This window comes from Amia ocellicauda, chromosome 11 (assembly GCF_036373705.1).
Source record: "Amia ocellicauda isolate fAmiCal2 chromosome 11, fAmiCal2.hap1, whole genome shotgun sequence".
Lineage (NCBI taxonomy): Eukaryota > Metazoa > Chordata > Actinopteri > Amiiformes > Amiidae > Amia > Amia ocellicauda.
In genome coordinates this window covers 33,630,779-33,648,857 of record NC_089860.1, presented here as the reverse complement: position 1 = coordinate 33,648,857, position 18,079 = coordinate 33,630,779, and the positions used below count along the sequence as shown (strand labels likewise).

Below are 18,079 nucleotides of genomic sequence, written 5' to 3'. Positions count from 1 at the left end.
GTCTGTGTGCTCTGTGTGCGGCTCTGTGTGCGGGTCTGTGTGCTCTGTGTGCGGCTCTGTGTGCGGGTCTGTGTGCTCTGTGTGCGGCTCTGTGTGCTCTGTGTGCGGCTCTGTGTGCGGGTCTGTGTGCTCTGTGTGCGGGTCTGTGTGCTCTGTGCTGAGGTTTGGGTTCTCTGCTGCTGGGACGCAGTTTGGAGACCCTGGATGGATCCAGAGGCAGACTTCATTCTCTCTGCTTGTTGGTTTTGGCTTTAAACCCAGCAGCGCCGGAGTGATACTGAACTATTTCATTGTTAGAAAGAAAATGCGGCACATTGTATAGCTGGCATACATTTCATGCTCATATGAACCACCTGACATCATGACTTCAACTATTTTGCCAGACATGAAACAAAGACGTAAAGTCACACGGCAACATCCAGGTAGATATTTTTAGTCCAGAAAGTCCATAAACTCATGTTTTAGTGGATATCCCATAGCGCTGGCCATGTCTAATTGCTAGATAGTGCAGACTTTGCGGAGTGTCATCTTGGGTTACAAACGTCTCTGATTTTCAAGAAATAAGTCAATTGTATTTGGGGAAATCATGATTAAATCTGAATTTAGTTTAGAGACACTAGTTTCGACTGCGGGTAAAGAATAGACGCAAAGAATAAGGGCAAGATAGTATAATAATTAAAATCAGGGAAAATGTGATTTAATGTACTTGTTGCTGTACCTTTGTGCATCCGACTGAGTCTGGGAGCATTAACATAGGATGGCGCTGTTCTGCTGTCGGTCAGCTTGGATACCAGGCATGTATAGCATTTATTTTGGACTTGCCAGGCGCTGAATTTGTATATGCATGTCATTGGGTGGAATAGGTTTTTACTGTTTTCCTGCTGGTACGTGAAGTTTTGCCTTTTGAGTGGCGTTTCTTTACACCCAAAAAAAAGGAACAATACTGTATGTCATGAGTCGTGGAGAATAGTCTCAATTTTGCTGAAATGCTGAAACCAGAGCAAAGACATAAAATGCATAATATGGAAGGAAATATATACTGTGCTCATTGATGTGTGGAAAGGTGTAATTAGCGCAGCACTTTTTCAAAGCCAGCAGTGTTATTACTGTGTCTAGAGCATGTTTACACAATTCATTGGCACTAAAATATAAGGTAATCCTCAGCTGTGTATTTATGACATACTTAGAGGTGTCTGCCAGTATCGTTTACTGTGAGCATTGTACACAAGAAAACCACAAACAGTATTAAACTGAATTAATTTGTATCTCAAACAAAATCGAGGTGCACAAGTGAAGAGGTGACTTGAGTTGAAAGATCTTCAAAGTGAATAACTCGGGGCCCTGACAGCTTCTTCATAGAGGTTACTAATGCATGTTGTCAGTGATCTGCTTCCCTGATAGTAAGCAGACGGCTATTTTCATTTTCCCCTGAGCTAGAGAGTTAAATATTTTTCCTTTCTCCTGAGAGTGGGGGTCTGCGGACAACAGAGGGCTTAAACAGACGGAGGAGGAAAAGCAGGAAAAAGAGGTTATTTCTGTCACCAGCCGGCCATTCTTTAACTGATGGGGATGGAATTTGCGGTTTCCTTTTGCCCCCCCCAACTCCCCAATTTTTACTTCACAACTGGTGCATCCTGCTCAGCAGCACAGCAGCAGTTAAACTTTAACCCCCTGGCCTCAATGAACACAAACGCTCAACTCGTGCCTCTCTGTAGACAAGGAAACGAGCTTAAACTACAGCCGCTCCGCTGGTCACCTTGGGCCGAGGGGAGAGCGGCAGACAGTCACGCAGAGTTGAGATTGGAGGCGCACAGAACAAGCCAGTCTTTGAGGCGTCCGACAACAAGCGAGGCGCGAGTGTTTTCCAAAGCCTGTTCCGGTTTAGGGTCATAATGGCTCTTTTCAGAGGATAAAAACAAAAATGAGGATTTGATATGTGCCAGGGTTGTCTTCCAACAAGAGTGTATTGACTGGTTGTTTTTTCATCAGAGAATTGATGGCTATGTTGTGTTAACCTTGCAGACAGCTGTTACACAACTTTTTGATGAGAGAGGTCTGCAACTGTCTGAACGATTAAAAGCATCTTCTACAAGGATGTGGCATTCTATTTGTCTGTAATCCTTCTCATCAGTCGTACCCTGATACTTTTTAAAAACTCAATGCCACCGCTCTCATGGTGTCAGCGGTGTTCATCGGATGGCCGTCCCGAAGGCTGCTGTCTGCCTGACGCCACTCACAGCACAGTAGAGAAGCATGTTTTACGCTAAACCACAATGCAATAGAGTCACTTCTAATTGATGTTTCTCCTGTAGCTGTGATATACTTTAGAGACGACAGCTTGTGGACACCTGCATCGACATAAACGCGAGTGTGTGTTGCAGGGGGACCTTTGTGGCCGCATCCGTGTTGATTTTTCTTGCACGGTAATACCCGAGCGATTATTTTTGAAATTCCTATTGAGATAGGAATTCTTCGTTTATGTGGGGGGGGGAGTTAAAAATGCATTGATTTGCTTTTTCTTCCCAGTGCAAAAGCCCACATGATTCCTCCAAGTCTTGACCACAGTCTCTGTAGTTTGGGAGAAGCTTAGTGCAGCTCAGGGATTGGATGGTGTCCAGGGTACAGTCGTGCAACTGTAAATGAGAGATTCCTGTCAGCGGGTTCGCTGTTTAAGGCTCTGCTCTCAGCAGGTGGCTTGGAATTAGGTTTCATTGTAACAACAGTTTATTTTTTCCGTCTGGACAAAACAGTATAGCTGTTTTTCCTCACTGTACAATCATTGTATCCTCCTTGTCACTCGTGCTGCGAAGACCTGTGTAGCTTTCAATTTCCTGTGAATGTGTTTATGAAAATTGAACCAAATCTGGAAAGGCACAGTGAACGGGAGCCTGCGGAAAAAAGATGTCTGTGGTTTGTTGACTGTCCGAGGAGGTGGCTTTAGGCTGTCGGTGAAAAGTTATGTGAGGAAACAAGACAAACGGGAGTCTGTCCATGCGAGTTTCCTCATTTGGTAACACGTCCCATTTGCATTTCAAAACAAGGACAGAAGGCACACAATATTCAAGATGAATAACAAACTGTCACGAGGGGCAGTTTTTTTTTGTGGAAACCACAAAATGTTTGAGCGTTTGCCCAATCTCCACCATCCCAGCTCTGAGTTTAGCTGTGGCTTGGGATGGGTGATTCTTGTAAGAGCCAAACTTCCTCACCAGGTGATTTGTCAACCCGGAGAATCCAGCCAGCCCTTTGAACTCTTTTTAGCTCTTATTTAGCTCTGAACACAGGAGCTCATCTTGGTTTAGTTCATCATGGGCCTTCCTCATTCTCCTTGAAGCGGGACCCCCCTCTGAATATTTTAAATAGCACATGCTTGTGGTTCATGCCTCTGTAAGCTATTTTGGAAACAATGTCATGTTTTCAGCATACCACCAGGTACTATTACATGGCACGTCTTCCTGCTTAAATAAAGCCGACCCCAGCAGACCGTGGGCAGAGTGACCCCAGGAGGAAGGCCTATATCTTGGCCTCTCGCTCTCGTTTACAAGCCTGTGTTGTGAACTCGTGGCGGAGGAGGTTAGTGTTATAAAAGGAGGCCGTGACTCAGGGGTGACGGGTGGATATAAATCCTTTTGTTGTCTGCCGTGCGTCTTCAGTGTTGACAGGCTCCTGCAGACAAAAGGTTTATTTACAGCAAGCTGTGGCGGTCTAATAACCGTGCAAAGCAGGACACACACTGCTGGTACACAGGTGGGCCTGGGAGGGTGTTGTATCACATGACATGTCACAGACTCTGCCGTGTGTGCTGGGAGGCCATGACGGAGAACAAACAAGCTCCTTTTGCAGTTTTCCTCAAAGCTAAGGAATAGCACAGATTATACTCTCGAATTGGAGTGGGTTGGTGGCATTCATTCATCTCCCCAAGTCCAGGACCAAGACCACCATAACAGCTCTTAAAAAGGGGAGGGGAAAATGGCAAGCTTTTCACTGTCCACAGGATCTCCCTTTAAAGAAGAACGAAAACATAGCCCGCCACACAAAGTAGGGGTTACCGTGCTGCAGTATATAATTGGAGCCATGTGGGAACTGCTCACGTTTCCCCGAGATCTGCCTCTACCTCTGTGCTGGAGTAGTCATCGTGATGTGATGTGGGAACAGCTGTTTCTCGTGAAGTGGTTGTCTGCGCTGGCACCGGCCTCACCCTTCCCTCCCCGTGACCGCACACCGAGCAGGGCCAGGGCTGGCTGAGTGGTGCGACTGCCCCCAGACCTGGCAGCTCGAGAAACCGTCCGTATCCTTCAGGTGGTCTAGTCAGCGCTAGGAGAGCAAGACACCGAGTTAAACTGGTTTAAAACTGTTAAACCATGATCTAACCCCCTCCCCCCTCGTCCATGACTAAAAGTATTCTTTTTGCCTCAGGAAATGTGTGCCTCCTTTGTCTGTGTGTTTGAGGTACTGTTCCGACATTGTGTTTAATTGCTGCTGATCTTTGTGGCTGTATTTTTTTCCACTGTTGCTCTTCTGGGTTTTTAGAGCCGATGAGGTCATGGTCCACATCTGTTAGACTGACACAGGTCTCCCCGAATGGTTTTCAGACAAGAGAAAATACTTACAGGGATCGCTGCGTGTTCAGACAGACATGGAGCGAAACAAAGCGCAGCGGTACAACACACCATCATCAGTTCCTTCTCGGTTTCTTAATCCCATCACACTTTTATTGTTAGTTTTCTAACAGCCTAGTTAGAGGTTTAAATTTAGATTGTAATTGCTGTTGTTGTCTCTGCTATTACTTCACTGCACCTGGATAAAAATAAAATAATGTTTTCTTGTTATTATTCTGCCAAGGCCGCTGTTCGAGGGAACTCCCCTTCCTATAGTTACTGTAAAAATAGTTACACAGTGCTAAGGTTACAGCAGAAAAAAAATATGAAATGCAAAATTCAGTTACACAGGAAGGCAAATGGGGAACAGGACTAGAGTGTGCCTCAATAGGAGGGATACAAAATTAATGGTGTTTGCTCGACGGCCTTCAATTGCTTTGATTTGATTGTCCATGTTGGGCAGCGGGATCTAATGCTGGTCTGGAGATGATAGTTTGTAGAGATGATGATAAAGATGACTTTTCAGAAAGTGCTGGACAAGATGGTTCTGTGGAGGGAGGGAAGGGTACAGCATAGAAGAAATCTGGGGAAATAAACTAGCAAATAAACAAAGCAAACTAGTGTCGTGATTCTGGCAAAATGTTTTACAACAGAATTCTGTAAGACAACAACCACTTTAAAACAGAATTTGAGCTTCATTCAGTGAAAGCCAGCTGATCAGTCATGCAGTGTGTTTTTTTTTTTCTCCCAGACGGTGAGTAGGGTGATAGTTTTGCAGGTGTTTCACTGATTTAGGTCAGTTGGAAACGGGACTCCCAAGACCAGACGTTTGAGTTTACGGTTTCCCTTACTATTCATATTATTGTTGTTATCTCCCCTTGAAGTGAGCTTTTGTACGCTGGCCAGCATCGAGTCTGGGAGAAGGTCAGCAACCTGACCAAACATCTGGTGAAATGAAATCCAGGCCTTGCCAAAGGAGTACATGACAAATGTCTTGTTTGCGATTTTCTAGTGGCTGTAATTTCACCTGTGTAAGAAGGCTTGATTCAATCTCGGACTGTATTGGCCTCGAAAAAAGAACAAGCAGGGATTTGTTCTCCTGTCCACTTGTGCCAGTGACCTTAAGCAATATTAAGCCAGATCAAAGGTGTAAATGTATCTATGAATACAAAAATGAGGCTGGGAGCTCCGCTGATGTGAGCAAGGTGCCAATAACGTCAGCTCCATCTGTTCCCATGAACACAGACACCTGTCTGTGCGGCCAGGTGAGTCACGCCAGTGACTTTTAAACACCCGTTTCTACAAACGGCACATTTTCTGCTTCTTGTCTTCTAACGTTATATAAAAATGAATCATTGTTCAAAATGGTTTAAACTGTGGTTGCAACACCCAAACTGCTTAACTATAAACTGTTTCATGCCCCCACCCCCAGATAAGAGAACTAAGGGAATTGACGATTACACTTAACCATATTCACACATTTTTAAGATGGAGAATGGAGGTGAAATGCTATTTTAAAGGATCACAATCTGAAAACAGCCTGTAATATTAAAGAGAAATCAATGATTTAGGTTATAAAACAAGTTGGACTAGGAGTTAGGCTGATTAAAATAATGCAAACAATGCAGTATTGTCTCTTTCCTACTTCCTAGCTTTATAGCCTTATCTCATTCCTCTATCCTCAATCCTCAATCCTCACCAATATTAAGACAACTGAAACATATGTCAGGAGGAGAAACAGAATTTGCCCCAACTACAGGTTTCTGCTGGTCATGCGACTGCGAGACCCCTGAACTGGGGGGACGGTGTGGAGGAATCGGTGGGGAGGAATCAGTCTGAAGGAACGCCTCAGTTTGACAGTCGCGTTAAAACAGATGGTAACCCTGCGAGATGTAATCTCAGATTTCCAAAGAAAAACAAAAACAAACAAGAAAGAAACAAGACTCGGCCTGAATTTTGTGCTTTTTGGTAGGGGGGAAGGCTTGGGGTTGGGCAGGGATCACAGTGAATTTATTTCTCTTAAGGGCTTGCTAAATCATTCCCAAAGTCATCTGCCGGAGCGCTTATCTTGCGATCAATGTGCCGCTTCAAGCTGAAGGGTGAATTGTTACTGTTCCCGCACACGAGCCAAGAAAAACAGCCGCGCTGTTGCATCTCCGAGACGAGTTATCGGTTCATCTGCGTCGATGAGAGACGGATGGGATTTTAATCTGTCACACTGGTGCGTCTACTTTGACTTTAGTGGTTGTCTCTCAGCCTGCTGTTTGGCGATAACCAGGACTTGGTTCGTTGTGGTTGTTGCTTGTCTCCCACGGGTGGGAAAGTTAAGTCTCTTGATCGTTCTGAAACCTCGCATGAGGTTTTTCTTAGGGTCAGAGACAAGCTGGGAAAGGACAATCTGGGGATGACTGGCCTTGAGGAAAGATTATATTTAAGGGGCAAGGATATTGGAGAGTTGGGCACATTTTACATACCTTTTAAGCTTTAGGTCATAATGTCTCTTAACTCCATCCAAATTTTCAGATATGGATAAAATGTCTGATTTAAACTTGTGTGTGTGTCTGTCTAGTAATGTTTGTCGCTTTTCACCACTTTGCTTTTCTCAGTCAACTGCAAGAGCTCATACGGTCTGAGCACTGGAAGGTATGCCAGTACATGATCTGTGTTTTTTGAAGTTTACTCAAGTGTTCTACTGGGAGATGCATTTCAGGTAGAACAGAGACACAATTAAACCAACAATTAAGTTCTACATTAAGGAAAGGGGACAGGATATTGATGTAACAGCAAGTTACTTGTTCTGTGAAATGAAAGCACAATCTCTTAATTTGCCTTCTTTCTTTGCAAGCTCCGATTAGGCTGTAGGGCACCTCATGTGGCTTTCGTTGCCTTTTCATTGTGAATAAACTAAAATGGACACCACTTTTAATGCAAATTGTATTCAAATCAAACATGTTAAGCAGCAGTGCTCACCGTCGGTGAACCTCAGTGTTTGTCGTTGTGCGTTCATAGTGTTAAACATGCTTGAAGAGATTCTTTTGCCAGTGTCTGTATATGAATATCGGTTGGGCGGAGGGGGAGAGCAGCTCGGCCAGGGCTATGCTTGTGAAAAATTGTTGAGTGTAGTAAATACCAGTCGAAAATTAAGGAAGGGAGGATGTCAAGTGGTTTTTGATCCAAGGTTGGAGTATGAAGTAGGCCACTCCATACAGAAGTCAAACCCAAATGCAAAACACAGGACTTGGGCCAAGTGCTAATTCTGAAGGCTTGGAAGATTGGTCTTCGGTTGGTCATGTATTTAAAGGAGTCCTGCAGTATAGGCTGGGGGGAGAACGAAGAAAAAAAAATGAAATCAAGGCTTTGTATGGTTTGCTGGTTTCTTTACAATACTTCAAGCCAGGAATGCCATCTTTGTTTATTACTTCCCAGCGCTTAATTAACCCCGACATCTGTAAAGAATGAACCAAATTACAGTGACATCACAGGTAGGAATTAGTATGAAGCTAGCGAGGGGAAAAATGCCTCTTATTCATGGAGATACGATGTGTGTCTAAGGATGAAGGGTTGACTATTAATTCATGCACACGTGTTCACACCACAAAATCCCCCACAAAAACAGTTTGTTTTCGTTAACCTCGTAAAATAGGCTCGGAAATTGTCTTCATTATTTTTGTTTTTGTTCGAGCCCAGCTGTGCGCAAGTGTTCTCGTTAAGCTAAACAAACTGTGCAAATTGTAAATCACGAGAGGAACTTGGTGAGCGATCAAATATGTGACTCCTTATCATTTGTCTTTTTGAGATTTGGGATTTTTGGTCAAAGCCAGGAATTAAATTGAACTCATCAGTAGGCTTAAACAAGTCACAGCTTCTAACGGAGAAGAAGAAGAAAAAAGAATGAAACATTTTCAGAAGCTGCCTCAACTGAAACAATTATTACTTTTAATTGATCAGGTTTAACATTATTTTTAAACCCACTGTGAGCCTTTGCAACATCTGGAATTACTTTATACAAAATAATCATAATAATAAAAAAACATACTTCGGAAAATAAAACCAAAGTGCACCATCTTGGGACAGCTACTCAGTTCAGCCACTGCTTTGATGTGCAGCGGAATAGAAGAGTCTAATCACTGGGGAAAACATCCAGAAATTATTACAGGACTATAAAAGGGTGTCATTTGTTGACACTGAGGAGGTCAAAAACAGATAATAAACCTTCTCCGGAGAAGCATGGCCTGACCGAGCCCCCTGGCATTGTTTGCTTGACACTTTTGCTTCTTCCATAAATGGGAAAGTTGGTTCTCTTCCTGCCTATAAAAGGACACTGATCAGCATTTCAAGATATACCAGATTTATGGCTGCTATGACTGTGCCGGGTGAAGTCTCCCTCCATTAGAGTTGAGGAGACGCGTCAGGAAAGGGGATGCTGCCAACTGCTCACTGCTACAGCACTGTAATGTTAGGTATCATCAAAATAGTCAGCTCGGCATCTGAGGTCTCCTGAAGGCATAGGGCTTTGTGTGGGAAGGCAGAAAAAGCTTAAGTAAGAGAGATGACCTTTAGAATTGCTTTAAACGATATAGAAAAATTGGAAAGAAGACCCAGAATAGACGAGTGCATGTCTCCGGAGTTCATTCATTTTAATTTCTGTGCTAATCTGCCCTTCGTGTCGCTGGTATGTGGATGCTGTGAAGGCCCGCGTTAATCTCGAGTCACTTGCCTTCGACGTGACTCTTTTGTCTGGTTAAGTCTGCTAATCTCTATTCATGAATTTATTTTAATTTTTCCTCATCCTGTCCCCCTCTCTCCCTTTCTCTTGGCACTTCCTAACGTTTTCACCGTTGTCTGAGGGGGAAAAAAAAAAAATAAAAAAAAAAATCCTACACTGGAGGATTAGTCCAGTCGTTTATATCCGTCGCAGTGTTTGTCTAAGCTCTCCGGCTGTCTGTGCGCTCGTCGGCCGAGGGAACGTTTTCGGGTTTCCTGGAAAGAGTTTGCTGCGCTTGCAGGTTTTTTTGACACCATTAATAACTGGGTTGTGCACTCATGACAAGAGAATAAAGGTACTGCGGGTGGACTGAGGCGTTATTGTTTCCAGACTAACACATTTTCCCAGCTGTCCCCAGCGTGGCCTAATTCCCCACTGTTTTGCCAGTGGATTACGCAAACCCCAATATTGATTGAATCCAAAAGGCCTTTTCGCTTTGAAGAATTCAAAGAATCACAGCACTGTTTGAAAATGTATAGGAAACCTGTGCCTCTGTACAATCCTCTCAAGCTGTTTTAGTCTACTGCTCTGTAGCTCCAAAACATTTGACTTAACACAGCCTTTCAGGGAATGGGTTTTAAAAAGGGTACATCAGTTACAAAGTAACTGAGTGGTGCTTTATAGAGATATATGCTGCATCAAATGTTTTGTACTTATTGATAGACACAAGTGCATAGCCAATGGCTGAGGAGCTTACTTGAGAGGTCATAGAGCTGCAAAAAGTGATACTGGTAGGTCTGCAAGTTGTGGACAGTTTCTTGAGCTGCATATAGATGTGTCCTCAAAGGTGTGTTGTCATAGATGACTCGACTAATTACCTCAAGAAAAAAAGACGAGGACTAGAGACCACCGAAACTTTGCAGACCCTAACATAGAGTTGAGGGGGTCTGGAATGAATTTGGATGAGATTCTGGGAGTGATTACTCGCCAACGAGAGGAGCAAGAGGAGCTCAATGGCTTCTTTCAGTTTGTAACTTTCTGATGTTCTTACACCTGTGATTGATTTTCCACAGTGTGTATATGTCCCAAGTATCAGCGTGGCCGCACTTTCAGCCATACTGACATACAATATGGTGCATGTTGCCACGTAAGTCACATTTAAATATGTTTTTTATCCTGTACGTAATCCACGAGCAACTGAACCGTTCTGTAAGTCCTGACGGCCCACTTGCTCCAAAAACTAAAGCTCCCACCCGTGCTCCTGTACGTCTGCTCAGGAGCAGTCATCTGGAAACTTGATTCTTCTGTGCCCTTAGAAATCTTTTGTTGCACCCTGTAATAATATCAAATATGGTGATGGCAGCAGTAAAAGTGGATCCCCTCACAGATGGAAAAGCGGGAAACTGAGCCATGAATTGACAAAGACGATTTTTTAATTCCTGAGTTCCCCCGCTTTTTGGCAGTTTGTTTGCATTCATTGAATGCATAGAAAGTCTGAGCTCAATACCACATGAAAACCAAGTCTAAGGCCTCTCAGTTGGCATACATATTTCACATACGTTCTCCAGGAAAACGGGCATCTTGACTTCATACTCTGAAAACTGAGGGAAAGCGTGGAGGGAGTTTATAGGGTTAATGTAGGCTCTACTTTCCTGCATTTGGGTAGGAGTTATTCAGTATTAGGAACATAAATATTTGAACCTGAAGAAGTAATTGTAGTGTAATTATTTGAAGGTCAGCACTTGTGAAACACTGTTGCTTTTGGCACCTCAAATTGCTTCCAGATCTTTAGGCAAAGTGTTTTTCCGCTGTCTTTGTTACAAAATCGCACAATTAGGAGCATTCCACACAGACGGAGTAACTCTTTTATTGCCCCGCTTCTTCTCGCTTTGCTGATTTCGGGGATTTGTTGGAGAACAGCCAGTTGCCCACTATATCGGAATCGCGTCGGTCTGCGTCACAGAAACTATCATTTGAAGATCGGGAGATTTGGTCTTTGCCTTAATGAGGTTTAACACGGCATGCTCTGATGGATTTAACAATGTTTAAGTCATTTTAAATAGCTGGTTTTTAAGCTACGGTTTTGGCCCCAAGACAAAAGACATCACAGTCTCGCTGGAATGGGAGTTTTGTTTAAAGTAACATTTAAACAGGGCGAATATGGCAACTTGTGTTTGTGAAATAATACGAGTACTGTGTAGTGCCTGCCTGTGTTGTTGCCAATGGAAAATGGCTATTAATCACCACCACTAACAAAAAGCCTGGTCTTTGTATATCGTACAAGTCTGCCTGTCATTAAATTTGGAGAATTAGAATAGCAAGTATGGGTTTGTCGAAGTCATGTGAACGGCACCTTGGGATGTCGCATCACTGAAGGACACTAACAGCCATTCACGGCCTGGCAATGCAAATCGTATCCTTTTGAAAAACATGCGTGATAAGTGAGCTCATTTGTGTAAAAAAGAAAGTGCCTGTTTGCCTTTAGTCTTAAAATAGCTGGCTGTTTCTCCCTTTATGTCTTCCTAAACGAACATGCTTAGCTAAGTAATTACTCTGAATGGCTCAACTAGCAGGCCTGCCTCCTGGGCACATTCCCTGCAGGGTGATCAAAGAAAACTAACCTGTTAGTAAGGACCAGAACTGCAGTTTTAGTTTTTCTTATTCTTCTTTAAATTGGCAGCTTGGCAAAGGGCTGAACAAGGACGATGACACAAGGGTAATTACTTCACTGTTCAAAAATGCTTATTTTGTTCTTTTTAAATGGCGTAAATGGAAACTCTTCATGGTTTATGGCAGAGCAGAGTAGCCTGTATTATAGTGACTTCCTTCCACAGCACACCAGACCCACAGAGGTCTTTGGGGACTCTGTATAACATGCTGTAGCATTTGTAAGACCTTCGCGGCTCAATCCGGTCTCTTGTGCATCCCCCCCCCCCCCCGAGTGCCTGAGTCAGAGAAATGCCACGCTGAATGCCAGCCTCGCTCAAACACGGGCATTTGTACTCTCTTTTGACCACCCAGGGGCATAATAATGTCACCACAACACACACTAGACACCAGACGGCCACTACACTGAGCCATTTGAACTGTAGTGACCTGTTAAAGTCCTCATGTCCTGCTCTTCACAATTCTCAGTTAACATTAAAGAATGATGTGGGATATTTTGGTCATTGAGTCTCAAAGTTTTAAAAATAAAAGAGATGGGCTTTTATCTGATTTAGGTTTTGTTTTCATTTCACTCACACGAAAAAGTTATTCCTGCAGTCGGGCCTCAGGTTTGAAGAAACACAAATTGAATAACCTAATCATGCTTTGAATATCAATTAAGTGGTATATGTTCATGTTATTTACATTAAAGACTGTAGACAATGTTTGAAAACACTAAAAAATAAAAACACAACGTGGACAATGTCATATTTATAGCACTGCAGACTCTGGGCTCACACAAATACCGTGTCTCTGTTGAAGAGATTTCCTTTCAAACATAATTGTGGAGCTCCAGTGCACACGGCACGTCTTTACGAGGATCCCAAGGGGTTAAACTGAGTGTCGGTCTGCGAGGGGTCGGTACCCACGAATCCCGCTGGACGAGAACTGTGAGTCACGGCATCCTGTTGCCGAGGCCAGATAGATAAAGACGTGTTCCAGTGGTGAACGCCATTATTCAAATCTGCTATCTGCCATTTCCCAAGCACCCTTGCTCGGTTTTACTTTTTATACATTTTATCGCCAGCATTAATTTCAGCAATAGAGGCTGAAAGGCTTTATTGTAGTTTAATCTTTCAATGATTCCACATGACACCAGGCCTGGAGATAAGGATGATTGATTGTGTGCCCTGTGTTTATGAACTGGTATCTTTATAACTCAGTTCAGCCTTTCTTTACCGACGCCCCGCAATCGCAAGTTCTGTGGCAGGCGGCGGCCGGCCATGCATTACAGCTAACATTAGGCAAACGATAAAATACATTTGGCCTTATTGGGTACCCCATTCGGAGAATAGAGTTTGAGAATGTGGTGAAAAATTACTGTAAGAAAAGCTTGTTGAATTGTGTAGCGTGGGACTCTCAGCAAGACTTGTTTCTTTACTGTCAGTTTTGAATAGTGTGTTTGGGTCAGCAGTTTCTTCTGTAGGTAATGGGCCTCCCTTTAATGGTCTGTGTGCACTGTTCAGTGTCTCAGAGTGGAGGGGGTTGGTGAGGCGGGGGTTGTGATTTATTGGTGGCTTTGAAGTCTGTTCATTCCAGCTCAGACTGCAGCCCGTGTTCAGGGCAATGTCTCTCGGTGAGAAGAACTGTTTAAAAAGATGTCTTCGGCTGACCCAGGCATTTTTGTTTTTGTATGCATGCTCACTGAGCTACATAGGGTTAGTTATTTGCATGTGTTCATTTGGTCTGGACAGCCGTTGCATTTCTCTTTGATGGCGTTGCACGTGTGTGAGCGCGACCTCGCTGTTTGAGTTCAGCTGCCTTCGACAAGTGCAAATATTGCCAGACTTTCAAACCAAACACTGTAACACGTTTATCGGTCTGGGAGATAGACACGCGTGATCGTATTGTAGCCCTCGCCGGGGCAGAGAGGCGAGGGGTTGGATGCGGGGATTGAAAGGGAGTCCCTGTTTACCTGTTAGGATCCTCCATGCATGAAAGTGAAGTGGTGCGATACATTAGCACGGGGAACTCAAAGAACAGTGCAGAAACATTGTAGCACTTCATTAGCTCGGATCTGGAAAAGGTATATTATGAGTTTTTTGTTTTTATTCTAAAATCAAATCAAAACCAAAATGTTAAACAAACTCTCTGATTGGTGGAATCTTGTTTCTACCCAATGGAAAGCCAGCATCAAGTTCTGGTGTTGTGATTGGCTGGATAAGTTAACATTGTGATTTAATCAGCATTCAGGAGTCCATAATCATTAAGCAAAAGGCATCTGACCATATGCTGTAAACTGCTCCTCTGTATGCAACTCCTAACCATATGAACAATACTTATTTCTCCAGGGATTCACCCGGAATACTTGTCAACAAAATACAGCTGTTTCTATAAATAGGGAAAAGGAAGAATACTGTTCTTAAAATATCAATACATTGTTCCTTCATTTGCAGCGTGTCCGATTATATGAGCAGATCGGCGCGGTTTAATTGACAAATGGAGAAGGATGAGACTTGTCCGCGGCCGGGACAGGACAATGGACAGGAAGCTGATTTAGACCGTGTTTAGCTGAGCGGCGGAAGTTTTTAGACACTTTATTTTTCTTCTTGCTCGTGATTCCTCTCAACAGACGGTGAGTGAAACTAAATAAACACAGGCACCCATTTCCCTGTATCCCGAGAAACCTTACAAATGGATATTCATACATTTTTCTAGGCCTTGCAGATCCATCTGTTTGAGACATTATCTCTACTAAATATCTAGGGCCACTTCCTGCAAAAAGTCTCCCTTCTGCCTCAGAACGGCCCTTAGCATCTCTGTTTATTTGTATACTTTCAATCTCCCTTTCTGCAGTCCCAGCCGCTCGGCAGGGTGAAGGAAGTCGCTTATTCCCTTCTTTTGCTCACCAGGTGTGTGGGGGTGGAGGACGGGGGGGTATATATGTGGGGTAATCAAGTTGAGGTCAGCAACAAGATATATCCTCTGTCTTAATGGGCAGGAAAAAGCACAGCGTGAGTTAATGAGATACCCCCCCGCCATTGTTCCTGAGCCCAGGCCTCAAACCAGCAGGAAATGAATCCTGCACAGTCAGTGCCAGCTTGTGATAGAATGAAAGAAAGAGCCCCTAACGAGAGATGCTGCTTCGTTTGCGTTAAAATATTACGGTTGCAGCATGAGGAATGAGAACTCGCCCACCACCACCTCTGGTTCTGTAACCACAGCAGGCCTTCCTGTTTAACTTAACTGACACACGTGCCCCTCGTTGACGATCTGTTTGAGTCCTTCCAGGTTTTATTGCGTTCTTAATAAGTTGCACATGAGCTTAATTATAGTGGCTGTGTTCCCCCAGCTCAGGTGCATCTAATTACACTCGGAGAACAGCCCACGACGATGCTTTTTGCTCGCATTCTGCTGCTCAGTGTTTACAGTCGACATCATCTCATCTAGAGCAGGACCAGAACCTTTTCCGATTATGGCACGCTGCTGTTTACACGTTGCCAAGGGAAAGAAACAACCAAATGAAAAATCCCTTCTGGAAATGAGTAAAAACAGTTATTCATTCCAGCCGTTTCCCGTTTGGCGATCTCCTTGGTTTGACTCCTGACGTAACCCGAAGCATCCTCGGCCAAGGACGAGAAGTTACAGCAGGTTTTCCTGATAGATACGAGTATCGTGTGAAGGAAAGAAGAAAAGGAATTGCCTTGTTTTTCCCAAAAGAAGGGAATTCATGACAAGCTTGTGAACGGGTGAGGCAACTGAAATTAAATGTCTGGGATTTTAACGAAGGGATACAGGCAGGCGAGGTTCCTTATGTTTTTGTCCTTGGTTCCTTTTCAAACCAAAACAGACCTTTACTGGGGTTTTATTTTGTTTGTCTTTCCTTCTTTGTTTGAAGGAAGTCTCTGGACCTCAGCCTGTGTCTCAAACGCATGTTTCGGGAATCAAATGGCATAGATGAAGGATTGAGGTTTGCTGGATTAGACACCTCGAGTGTGGGATTTCTTCAGCTTTCAGAGTTTCCCCTCTGCCTTTGTTATGAATGACCACTGAGGAGAGGAGAAGGGTTGGAGTCTTGGGGTGGAGATCAGATTTCCCAAACACAGTTGTCAGAGCTCGCACTACACGCCAGCACCCCAGGGAGGGAAACCTAGAAGTGGGGGCCTCTTCTCTGGTGTTAAATTTATTGCCAGTGCCATATTCTACTCTTCCATCTCATCCTCTTTTTCATGAAGTGTAGAGAGATGTTTCTGAGAAGTGAGGGAGATGGTCCCTTTTCAAGCCAGGTGACAAAAGAGCATCCCGTTTCTCATTGCATTGCTATAGTAGCTACTTTGTTATTTTTTCCTGTTAAACGTCGCCTATTTACGCCAGGGCTTGGGAATGCTGGCTATCTAATTGCTGAGATGAGTTCTGTGAAGCTGTCTTTTAAACGCCGCTGCCACGTACCATTTGTAAAGTATAATTAGAGAGTTACGGTTGTGGTCAGATCTGTGTTCTGCATCCCTGTGTTAAAAGAGTTCTGTATATTCCCTGTACTTATTGCATGTGCCTTAACTTCAAAAGTCTACCTCATCGTCTTAAGGTTTTAAATCCGGTCCTGCGCCTGTAAAACAGTTTCGAGTATTGTATAATTTTACAAATGCATCGAGCGCAACTTGTGTACAATGGCATGTGTGTTTCCTATCATCCTGGATAACTGGTGCACTGAATGTATTTTTCTATAGGACACACTCAAACCCCACTTTGAGTTCCAGACATGATGGTTCGATGGTAGTATTGCACACACTTTGAAATGCATTTCCCAACATCAATAACGCGTACAAAGACTTACTCTAAATGTTTGCTATTCTGTTTTTGAAATAATGCATCACAATGTCAGGTTAAATCTTAAATCAAGTGAGTGACATTTTAGTTTCAGTTTTCTAGATTGTGTTCTTCTGCAGTGTGTGAAATACTTTGAAGGGTTTTCAGTGACAGCAGAAAAATGGAGCAGATTGTAAAAAGCAGCTGACTAAAGATCTGACTGCAATTCAATCCAGGAAAGTTTACGGGGGAGTGGGTTTACATAGCGGGCTGCAATTATATGGCTGGTCTGCAATCTTCAATGCAGAACATGATAGTGTTTGCTCTTAATTGCAGTGATGTCATCATCCTGCTTTGTTTAAACAGACAAATCGACGGTTTTAGACAAATTAAAAATGAGCCCCTATAATTGGCAACGTTTTCAAGACCATTTCCTTTAACCCTCTCTCTGTGTGTCTAGGAATAACGCAGTCTAGTATAATTATCTGTGGGGTGTTTTTTTTGCCCACCTTTTGCCGACTTTGAAAAAACAGGGTGATTTCAAAATTCCTGCATGATCCTGTCTCAGTGTCAGGTACAGCACGTGAAATGAGGGTTTATCTTGGGATCTGTGATTGTATTTTGATGTAATTCAAAACAGGGTGGTTAAATCCTGAAACCCATACAGTACAGATGCATCTAATGCAGTAATTAGCAAGTATAGAATAAGGAGTTCATGATGCGTGTATAACAAGATGGAGAACACAATTTTCAGATCAGTATGGACGTGCCTTCGATCAGAGTCGGTGAGGCGCACGATTAACCACGCTGTCTGTATTTAATGTCTCAATCTTGGAAGGGTTAAAGTATTCACCATTTAGGCTCATTTAATCACTTGTGTGATTCATAATGTCTAATTCATAATGAATTAACATGTCAAAGTAGGTACAAGACGCCCATATTATCTTACAGGTTCAGCAATTCCTAGCTGATGCCACTTTTAAAGCATGTTTTACGTGGTTTAGATAATTGGCTATTGCATGATTGCCAAGCCAATATGTTGTACAGGACTTTACTGAGCTGTGCGAAAGGCTCGATTCAGTTACTGTGAATCATCCCGATTTGCTAATTTGGTGAATGATTTATACAGCTTCGTAGAAAAAAAGGGTGGTGCGTTGTCAGAAATAAATGAGTTTGAACAAGAAAAATGTATTTCCCTTCCCAACTAAAATGCCTCTGCAGGAGCAACTCGATCATCCCAGGGTGCGTTAACAATTCCTCATAACCTGTCGATGATGTAATAAAGAGAGAGTTTACTATGACGCATACGTGACCAGGCGAGGAG

At 43.3% G+C, this 18,079-nt stretch overlaps 1 protein-coding gene across 1 annotated transcript in view; it reads left to right on the top strand.

The window, feature by feature from the left end:
• fhl3a (four and a half LIM domains 3a) overlaps positions 1-18,079 on the top strand; it is a 37,444-nt gene that overhangs the window by 595 nt on the left and 18,770 nt on the right. The window lies entirely within an intron of this gene.